This window comes from Leopardus geoffroyi, chromosome A1 (genome assembly GCF_018350155.1).
Source record: "Leopardus geoffroyi isolate Oge1 chromosome A1, O.geoffroyi_Oge1_pat1.0, whole genome shotgun sequence".
Taxonomy (NCBI): domain Eukaryota; kingdom Metazoa; phylum Chordata; class Mammalia; order Carnivora; family Felidae; genus Leopardus; species Leopardus geoffroyi.
Window position 1 is genome coordinate 96,358,547 of NC_059326.1, and position 11,562 is coordinate 96,370,108.

Here is an 11,562-nt window from a genome sequence, read left to right on the forward strand (position 1 = left end):
TTTCTTTCTTTCTTTCTTTCTTTCTTTTTTCTTTTCCTTTTTTTTCTTTTTTTTCCATTTCTCCATCTTATGCAAAGAAAATTCATTGGAACAGATGTTGCTTATTCTTTTGAGGGTAGTGATGCATCGCTATTGTAGCAAACAATAGCATGATAGCAAATTGCTATGATGTCATTCTGAAGGAAATTAGGGGCTTCAAGCTGACAAAGTATTATTTGACTTTTTTTTTTTAAATGTGTGTTTTTATACATCTTGACTTTGTGCATTTCTCAAAAACGTTGAGACACTTGTAAAGTCAAAAGATGAATTATGGGGCACAAAGGCATGGTGGCAAAAAGCACCAGCATGCATACTGGGAAACATAAATGCTGTTTCCTCTGTTATGGGACCAATATGAATGCTTACACTGTGAAACTTTCCATATGTCATGTCTGAAGTCTCTGATGATTATTTCTGTATGTGATAACATATTTTTGCTTACTTATGAATAAACAAAAATTAAAATGATAGCGTCAAGAATTTCCACTACCTGCATTAAAAAGAGAGTCACATGGCCAAGGTGGAGACTTGACCCTCAGGACAGCAAACCAAGATTTAATTGCAGTTCCAACCTCTCCAGGGGTGGAATTTTAAACCATCAATCTAGAATTTTCTGGTCATCCCCAATGAGGTAATGTGTCACATGGGCCCTCCCCACCCCTCAAAGGAAGATGAGGCAACCCACCTAATAAGACTTCCTGTCCTCCCCCCTACCGGAAGGTGATCTTGCCTGAAACAATCCTTTCTTTTATTTTGCTAGAAACTTCTTGCCACACCTTCCTTCCTATAAAAATCTTCTATTTTGTACAATTCCTCCCAGCTCCCTTCTACTTGCTAGATGTGATGTTGCCCAATTCACAAATTGCTTAATAAACTAATTAGATCTTCAAATTTAATTGGATGTATTTTGTTTTTAAACACCCTGTCAGGGACTCTTACAAGATTTTTGTGTGTGTATTCATTCATACAATCCTTACAATAACCCTACGAGGGAAATTCATCCTTTATTCCATTTTACAGATCAGAAAGAGAGGCATGGCACCATCTAATTTATCCAGGTTCCCATTTGGGCAAGTGTTAGAATACACTTGGGCTCCAGCTTAAAAAGTGCTCCAAAGCTTGGCTTTTCAAAGTATAGTTCACAACCTGACCATCTCAGCATCTCCTGGAAACTTGTCCGAATTAAAGAATTTCAGCTCTGCTGCTCGAAACCTACTCCTAGGTGTGATTTATAAATACATTAAAGTTTGAGAAGTAGTCATCTAAAGCACCGTACTCTGTCATCCTGCATCTCAATGCTACACTGCCTTCTAAGTAACAGTTAAAGAAGATGCATCAGAAATGATATTTGCTGTTTTATAGTTACCTTGAAGTCACATGTTTTTTAGAACTCAGGATAACTCTTTTGTACTACATTAACTAATGAAGACAAATGATGATGAAAGAAATTTTCTGACTCTACTCAGTGACAGAGTGGTGTTTCTCAGTTTTGATTCTAGCTATCCTCTGTTACACAAATTAAAAATTGAGATTCCAATGAATTCTCTCCATTTATTGATATAAACCATCATAATATTTTCAGTATCAATCAGCTCAAAGAAGACACATATTGTTTTTCAGAAGATAGAATGCATTTTAAACCAGGAATAAGGGGGAAAAAAGGTTTTCCTGTCACTTTTCTGCATTTGCATTAAAATATCATTTCTGTCTGTTTTCAAAGAAACATTGAAAATAAAATGTACACATCAAGTCTGTTGCTATTAAACAACTAGTAAAAACTATATTTAGAATATGATCTCATTTCTTTAAAAATACTGGTGTCTGTGCAAAAATCTGGTGGTTTATTTCCTTAAAAGAATATTGTAATCATGTGATTCTATTTCTTTAAACCTATGATCATCATCTCTCTCTCTCTCTCTCTCTCTCTCTCTCTCTCTCTCTTTCCATCCAACAGATTTATTGAGCTCTGAAATGCCAGGTACAGGTGCTGGGGAAATAAAAGAAAATAGACACAGTCTTTGTCCTCAAGAGGCTTACATTTTTTTTCCCTATTTTTTTTTCCTTTATTTTAGAGAGAGAGAGTGCGAGCAGAGGAGAGGGACAGAGGGGGAAAGAGAGAGAGAATCTTAAGCAGACTGCATGCTCAGCACAGAATCTGATGAGGGGCTTGATCCCATGACCCAGGGATCATGACCTGAACCAAAATCAAGAGTCAGATGCTCAACTGACTGAACCACCCAGGTGTTCTAAGGGGCTTACATTTTAAACTAACAACACTTTTCTCAGTAGCAAGTAAAGCTAAGCTTACCAGTGGTAGACCAGAAATATCTGTAAAGGCAAGGAGATTCATATACTAGATTTTATTAAATCTCTTCTGAGAACTTAAAATCAGTATGCTTATTTGATGCCTTTAAAGTGAGGAGGATATCAATCAATGAAGGCTATGTCTAAAATAGCTGCTATGCAAAATACTAAGTCAAACTAAATTTCTTAAAAGATAACAATTAACTTCTAAACCTATGCTATAGAGGTTATTTTCTAATTAGTTAATGTACACTAAAATTCTCAGTTTCAATTCATCTCTGCCAAATACTCTGGAATAAAAGTATCCAGAGCTCTAATGTATCTATTTATATCGGTCTTTATATGATAATCACTGTATGTAATTTTTATGTTTACATCATTATTTCATTGTCTCAAAGACAGTTTACACTGCTCAATATATTCCAGAGGAAATATGTCTAATGAACAAATATAAACAAGAATAATATTTTTGCTGAAACTTGATAATAGCCTTGAATTAACTACTTTAACAAATCTGAAATTGCAGAACATTAGTTTAGAAGAGAGAATTATCCAAAACCAGGCTACATAAAAATGATCTATTCGTATGTCCCCAGGTCACAAGCCTGGGCAATATCTTTAAATATCTTCAATGTGTTTTTTTTCTGATTTTGTATATTACAGCAGGGAGGCTACACATAAGGATAGAAGAAAGAAGTCTAAAGTATAAAGTACTCAAAAGGTGAAATAGAGTATCCCATCAGGCTTTAAAAGGAAAATGACCTTCAACTTTATTACTTTTCTTAAAAAGGTGTTCTTGACTGAATGAGTGGGGCATTAACTGCCTGGCAAAAGTGAAAGAATGTTTCCACTACCTGTAGCGGTTAACTTGTGTGGCCTCACCTCTACTTCTTACCAGAGTTCTCTACTCTAAATCTCCTGATCTGAAAACATTGCTCACAAACTTCATTCCATCCCCTAAAGCATCTATGGAATTTTTTTTTTTTTCAGAGAAAGAGTGAATGAGCAGGGGAGGGAAAGAGGGAGAGATTGAGAGAGAGAGACAGGCAGACAGACAGACAGACAGACAGAGACAGAGAATCTCCATGCTCAGCGCAGAGATGATGCAGAGCTTGATCCCAGGACCCTGGGATCATGATCCAAGCTATTGTTTTTTGAAGGACCACAGGCTGGTTTTTGAAATGGATGATCATGAATGTGAGGTAACTATACAATTTTTAAAAAGACAAATAATCCAACTTGAAAAAATGTGTTAAGAATGTGATTAGGCGACATATCCCCACCCCCGACCAACACACATCCACACACACAAATCTTTGCACATCAACAACTGTGGTATCAATTTTTATCTTTTAGTTTAGTCAAAGTTAGAAAGTTTAATATGGGCAATGCTGTGAGCTTGAGTGGAAAGGGAAACTTTCATACATTTTTTTTTATTGGCAGTATAAACTGAAACTATCTTTTAGGAAGATATTTTGGTGGAACCTAATAAAACTTTAAAAGTACATATCCTTTGATTCAGCAATATCACTTCCAAAAATTCACCCTATAAAATACAGACAAACATGTGCCATGTTTTATGTACAAATCATCGATGATTGTAAGTACTATACATTAAAGAAAAAAATGGAACGAGTGAGCCAAATTTATGTAAGGTGATACAGGAAACCTAAGACATTTCATTAAACAGAAATGCAATCTATTGGTACTACAAAGTTAGTATTCCGCTTTACGTACTTATATCTTTCTCTATATATTCTTGATTATGTTTATAAAAATTCCTGAAACAAACACACACACACACAAATGCAAGAGTGCTTAAATCTGGAAAGTAGGACTGCATGGGGTCACACAGGAGCGGACTTTGTTTCCTGCTGTATACCCCTGTATTGCTTATTTTAATGTTTTTTGAGACATGCATTCATTTGGAGCATACAAAAACATGATAAAAGAATGATAAATTACCAGAAAGTCATGTCCACCCATAAAACGCTATCCCAATCTCTTTTATTAAGTCCTTCAATGACGGTACAGTACCATCAAGATAAAAACCTTGGAAATCGGTTACAAAAGATGAACAATGCAGAAGAAACTAAAGAGAGCAATCGTCAGAAATCAACAGTTACTGACAATAAAGTAAGAATGGGTAATAAAGGCAGACAGGTGTTCCATCGCTCTCATACCTCAAAAGTAAAATGAAAGAAAAGAACAACAGAGCCAGCTTCACTGTGTTCTAAAAGGCATAGACCTTCCTTGACACCTGTGCATTAATTATCCCCGTCACTGAGGCTTCAGACATCATTGCCAACCTACTGTTTATTTGTCTGCCTTTTCTATACACACTGCGCTTCTTGGAGGCTGTAAACCATTATTTATTTTTATTTTTTTATTTTTGGGGTACCTCCTCTAGCTACCTGGCACACAGCAGAAAACTTCATATGTTACTGTGAATCAACGAATGAATGCCCTGCATTTACACAGAGCAGAGGGCAAACAGCAAAAAGGAAACTTCTTTAGGAAATGTTCTTATGAGGGAAAAGAGCCATGGTTATCTCAAACTCCGATGTACTTCATGTCTCAGGAAGCCAAAAGTTACTGACGCTTGCCCAGTGTTCTGAGAGTTATTATATTATAGATATATTAAATAATCATGTTATAATGAACAATCTTTCCTCTATGAGGGGGTGAGGTCATTAAAGGCTAGATCTTAGTTGTTTTTATATCCTTAGTGCCTAGTAATGCGAGTTCCAAATAACACACGTTCATTTATATTTGCTAAGTTGAAATGAATTGTACAGAAAATTAACGGACAGTAAAAATGTTAATTAACTGTTTTCTTAAATCAATAGTATAATAACTTTAGATCAATGCTATGATACAGAGCAGTCATATGCATTATGTGTATGTGTATTTATGGGACTTTAAAGCATTATACTAAGGTAACGAAGGACATTAATTACATATTTAGTCTGTGATATTTCATATAATAAATATATCCCAAATTTATGTAATTTAGAGCATTATTCTACTTTCATAATGACCACAAGTTTATAGCTGCTGGGTCTTCAATAACATAACGTGATACTGGTGAGAACTGTAATTTATTTGATGACAAATTCTTAATATCATAAACATCAATTTTAATATTGCTCTGCGGAAGACCAAGTTCTTTTGCCAGTTCATTTCATAATTTGCTTTCAAGGAATACAGCAAACTGAAAAGTGTGTTAGTGGAACTAGCGATATGAATAACAAACAGTTATGTAGCTATTATTAGGGGTCATATTTTTTTCCACACATTTGACAGCTGATTATACCATTTCCATTTTTCAAATGCGGAACCTGAGTTATAACAAGGGTTAGTAACCAGGCAAAGTTCACAGATGTGGTAAACAGCAACTTCCAAATTTGAATCCTGGAAGTTTGGCCCCAGAGACTCTGCTTTTAACCATGGGACAAAATTTTCTCTTTGAAAACCCAAATAACGAAGAGTTCTTATGATGGCAGGAACATGTGGGCATTATACAATGTTGTAAGTTCACTACACTAATTGTGTCATTTCACGTATATGTATATATTTATGTGTGTGTGTGTGTGGTTAGGATTTCTCTATATCTACACAGTATGCATGAGATAAAACAGGGCAGAGATTAGACAAAGGGAAGAAGAAGGAGTGGGAATAGCTAAGTTATTTTCCTTTAGGAACAGAGAACTATCCGTTAGTTTTATTCTAAGGCCTGCTTGTCACAGATATGTGTTTTTTTTACGTTTGTTTTCTTTCTTTTTTTTTTTTACCGCATTTTTTTTAGTGTGTATTTAGTTTTGAGAGAGACAGCACAAGAGGGAGAGGAGCAGAGAGACAGGAGGAGACAGAGGGAGACAGAAGATCCCACGCAGGCTCCGTGCTGACAGCACAGAGCCCGATGTGGGGCTCGAACTCGCAAACCGCAAGATCGTGACCTGAGCTGAAGTGGGACGCTTAACCGACGGAGCCTCCCAGGTGCCCCTTGCTTTGCTACATGTTCAAGTCAAGACAGAATGATAGGCTACAGAGGGCAATAAATGTAATCACTACTTCATGGCTATTGGCATCACCCAAGAGCTTGTTACCAATGAGGAATTTCAGATACCACCGCAGACCAACTGAACCAAAATATTAATTCAGACAAATTCCCAGTGTTGGGGGATCTTCTCCATGAATAGCTCATACTATCAAGTCTTCTGAGCAAAAAAAAAAAATGTTGAGAGCTTTTGTTTTCAAGAATATTTGTATAGCAAATAGTCTTAGAAGAGAGAGATAGCATCTCTCTCCAGAAGAGAGATAAATATGTTTGCTGTTGAGGTTAATAATAAAGATAATGTCTCCCTCTGGAGCAAGGGTAGAGCAGATTTGTTTGCATCTCTTCCCAAGATTAAGATTTCTTACATTCCAGGTTACTCAGTGGTGAGGCAAATTCACAGCATGCACAGCCACCCCCTAGACCACTCTGCATTGTCCCATGGGACTTGGGACTTGAAGAGGAAGGGAAACTCATGTGAACATAAACCTCATGCTGCCCACTATATCATGAGTAATAAATTCTTTTGTCTCTGGACCACGAATCTCATGTCTTCTGTCCCAGAAACGAAACTGTGGGAGGCTAACTAACATCTTTGCCTGAAGTAAGGTAAAAATCTCACACTGTCTACAGTTGACACCCAGCTATTTGTATGCACTTTAATGTTTGATAAGCATGCAGGCTACCTCACTTCAAATTAGCGGATAAATAAGCATGGAGGACAAACTCAAATGCGAGCCCACACAAGCATTTTTAAAAGAAGGGTTCCGCCTGCTTTAGTGTGCTGACACAAGACTGATGTAGTGACATAGTTGGATAGCTCAGCTCTTCCAAGTCTATTCTTCCAGAAAAAATAAATAAATAATGATTTGGGGGGAAAGAGAAGGAAAAAAGCTCTTACTTCAACTCTTCCAGCATAAGCATAGATTCACAATTTAAAAAAGACATGACCCTTGGGGCACCTGGGTGGCTCAGTTGTTTGAGCGTCCGACTTCCACTCAGGTCATGATCTCGCAGCTTGTGAGTTCAAGCTCTGGATTCTGTGTCTCCCTCTCTCTCTGCCCCTCTCCTGCTCATGCTCTGTCTCTCTCTCTATCTCAAAAACAAATAAACATTCCAAAAAAAATTTTAAAACACATGACCTGTAATTTCCTGGATTTAGGTAAGTGGCATGTGGTCTGAAGTTGAAATTGCACACTAAGAGATTCCATCCATGTGCTTCATCCACTCACGCTTCCCTCATTTACAACCTCCCAGAAAGAAAGGCTTTGGCTCTTACATGAGAGATGCCGCTGAAAGAGAAACTTCTCTTTTCCTCAACTTCAGTTTTGACTAATTAGTATTTAGAAAGAAGCATTCTTTTTTTTTTTTTTTTTTAACGTTTATTTATTTTTGGGACAGAGAGAGACAGAGCATGAACGGGGAAGGGGCAGAGAGAGAGGGAGACACAGAATCGGAAACAGGCTCCAGGCTCTGAGCCATCAGCCCAGAGCCTGACGCGGGGCTCGAACTCACGGACCGCGAGATCGTGACCTGGCTGAAGTCGGACGCTTAACCGACTGCGCCACCCAGGCGCCCCAAAGAAGCATTCTTTTAAGAAAAATTTACTTTCCATATTCCTGATTCTACACATTGACACCATTATTTTCTACCTCTCTGGAATGCCCCAAATGAATCTTCTGACATCGCTTCCTGGGCGGGACTCATTCCTCCTGAGAAGAGGGACTTGTCTGACCAGGACAACTACAAGGAGCCCCACTTACATTAGTGCATGGTTGTGGTTCGGGCAGGGTAAATTTCTGGAGGAGAACCTTCCCTTGTGTTTGGGTCTGCTCTCCTACTGTTCGCTGCATGGATCACAGACAGGACACCTCTCTGCTTTCCCACTCCTGCTTGCAGCCAGGAAGTTGCTGAGAAAGTAAGATCAATTCAAGATGGAAACTGCTTCAAGGAGCATCACCCAATCCATCTTTACCAGCAATAACTATGACACTTTTAGATCCGGGTCCTAATTGGGCTCCTCATTCTATTCAGGAACTCTGATGTATTATCATTCCAAGTCCTCATCCTCATGATGACTTATTATTACTAATGCCATATGTTCATGGTCATCCAGGAAGTGGATTGCTTACTAAAAAATTAAAAGGGAAAGCAGAAAACGTGCCTGAGAAACACTAAAAACTTATTTATTTTTCCTGCTAAAAATGCTGAGGGATACCTCCTGTGAGAAGATGAAGCACATTTTCTAATTCTCTGATGTGACAAAGTTCTAAGATAAGTCAGGCTGTTCCTGTCCAAAATTCCTATAAGGGGAATTTATAGCCTGACTAGTTTATCCTGAGAACAGATTTCAGATAAACTCCCAGGCACAGAGACAGAGGAAGGAAAATGATGGCTGGGAAAATAGATGTCACAGAGGCTCACAGAAGGGAATGAGCTGTCACACTAATAGAGGACGGGAGCCACAAAGGGTCAGTAAGGCCCAGGAATGAGTGTGGACACACAAGGAAAGCATCATACCCCAAGGGGGTACTGTTGGCAACTCCACTTGGAAAGAGAGAAAAGTCAGACACTAAACACTGCAGGAAAATTGCATCAGGGGTGCAGGGTATTGGACAAAGAGGACCCAATCCAGAGACCCAAAACTTGGACTCACTTTTGAGGCTTACTAATTCCATCTGGGTGTAAATCACCATTTCTTCATCTTTAGAACATAAGGAGATAGACTTGATTATCTTTCCATTTTTTCTCCCAGATCTGGCATTCTACAGTTCTAATGAAGAAATTGATACTTTTAAATCTTTGGTATTGGTAATTGGTATTTTTAGACCTTTGGCAATAGAGTGAAGGAGACCCTGTCAATCTAAATAATCTATGGGGGTAAAGTAAGTAACAGTGCAGAGTGCACCAAGGTGGCTCCCCAAATTCTCTCTCCTGGTAAAAAACAATGGCCGTGAACTCAGGTGATCACCATGAGTTAAGAAGCAGTGAAAATAGGAGGAAGGTCCGACAGATCTCCCAAGTCAAACAAATAAATAAGATGAATGAAATAGAAAGCTGAGATACGACTTTGTGAAATAATGAACACAGTTTCTTTTGAAAACAATACTGTCTATAAAAAGGTCATCTGGACCTCTATTCAGAAGGAAAGGGGTGCCTTAATCATTAATTAACACAATAGTATCTGTGAAAATTTGTTTGAGCTCTTGAAGCAACTATGAATAATAGAAAAGGGTTCAGTGACCAGAAGCAGCCAGGTTGTTTCCCTAAGGTGAATTTCTCTAAGTCTCTGCATCTGTAAAAATCTTTCACTAGATCATACTAGAATAACAAAAAAATCTTCTACTCTAATCCAAGTCTCTCCTAGAATAGCTAAGACATGGAGCATATTTTTGTTCTTTCTATGGTGACAAGATTCATCAATGAAAATACCAGGAGATGTCTATTCAGAAGTTCTGCCAGGAATATTTACACACCGAGCAGTTTGCCCCTAAACAAAACAAAACAAACAAAAACTTGGGAGTTGTTCTGAAACAGCAAAGGAAACTTGATTTGGCATGTCCTTGCTTCCTGAATACTCATAAGCTTATCTTTGGAACCAAAAGTAATTCTATGCTAAAATTTCAAAGTTCTCAGCTTGGCTGGCTCTAACTTTTGCTCCTGACTACAAAAGCTCAGTGATGGCACCTGCACATTATCTCCGTGCTGAAATGCACATTCTTCTTTGATATCTTTGTCTGGCACATCCTCTTTAATTTTGCAAAACACACACATACACACACACACACACACACCAATGAATAAAACCACAAAGTGTTGCATATCTGCTTCCTTTCTTGGAATGAGATTCCAAGTCTCTCTAGCTAAAAAGCGTTCGGTTGTTACGTGCTGATGCATGAATTATAGAGCTACACAATGTAATTGCTCAGTAATTAGGTGACAGGGATAGAAAACTACCTTCAGCCTGGATGAGCTACTCCGCTAGGATGCAGAGATCCATGTTGCTTCATCTCTAGTGATGATCAAGCAGGGCTCAGAGGGCTATTTATACCCCCTTTTGAATGCCTTGCCTGCTCAGAAGTCCCTTTCCTAAAATTTACATAAAAACAGACAGTTATTTTAACTTGACTAAATGTAGAATTTTTTACGGTTATTATTTCTGAGCCCCATGCAAAGTTTCACAAACATGCTCATTTACCAGAGATAATTATGTGTGATTTTCTCCTTTAATGAAAGATAAATAATTTGGCAGTCTTGCTTCACATATTTTTCTATTTCAATACAATTCATTGTTTGCTGGTGTGTTCTTTATTCTGGTACTAGTTAGAGTGCAGAATGAAAGAGTTTTCTTTAGAGCAATTGTGCTGGTTTTCTGTAAGGCACCGCTGTTCATACGAGGTTTATAAAAGACCATTAAAGGCTGATATTACATTAGGTTCTGCTCATAATGATGTAGCTCTTTGTTTACAACTTACATAATTCGCTGTAGTGGCAAAGCCTCATCAAATTGGGACAAAGGGAATAGAAGGTACATTTCTGGGAACCTAAATAGGATGGACAAGCTTTGACCAGCTCTAGCTTTCATTGTGTTTCTTTGAATTAAATAAGGAGCCGTGTTCCCAGGCTTCAATTTGGAAGAGCAATCATTCATTGTTTTCTTATATGAGATGGTGTGTGTGTGTGTGTGTGTGTGTGTGTAGGCGCGCACATGTGCGCAGGTAGTTAATATATTAAAGGTAAAACCCACATAGAAAAAATGCAGGAATATATGGCTCCAACATACGGGAGAGTCCATATGATAAACTCCCACTTAACTCTGGATGCAGACTGGATTCTCCATGTGAAAGAAACATTTGCACGTAGTCTGGGTAGACACAGTTGAACTGAAAAGCAAGAAATCAACCTATGCTCCAATCTATTTTTCTCGACACCAGAGCCATTGAAAGAAATTTCTATGATGACAGAAATAATCTCGATCTGCTTTATCCAACATGGTAGCCACTAGCCTCATACCGTCATTGAGCACATGAAATACTCTACCAAAGAACTCAATTTTTAACATTGAAGTTTGATTTAAGCTAAATGTTGATACTTCTATGTGGCTAGTGCCCATTGTATTGGATAGCACAGCTTTTTACTAATCACTAGGGTAGGAGCAAACC

At 38.0% G+C, this 11,562-nt stretch overlaps 1 long non-coding RNA gene across 2 annotated transcripts in view; it reads right to left on the bottom strand.

The window, feature by feature from the left end:
* Positions 1–10,414, bottom strand: part of LOC123602146 — a 149,161-nt gene extending 138,747 nt beyond the window's left edge. For both annotated transcript variants that reach the window (XR_006714388.1, XR_006714387.1), the window contains exon 1: positions 10,358–10,414. This is a non-coding gene — a long non-coding RNA (uncharacterized LOC123602146). The remainder of the gene's footprint in view (positions 1–10,357) is intronic.
* Positions 10,415–11,562: the final 1,148 nt, after the last annotated feature.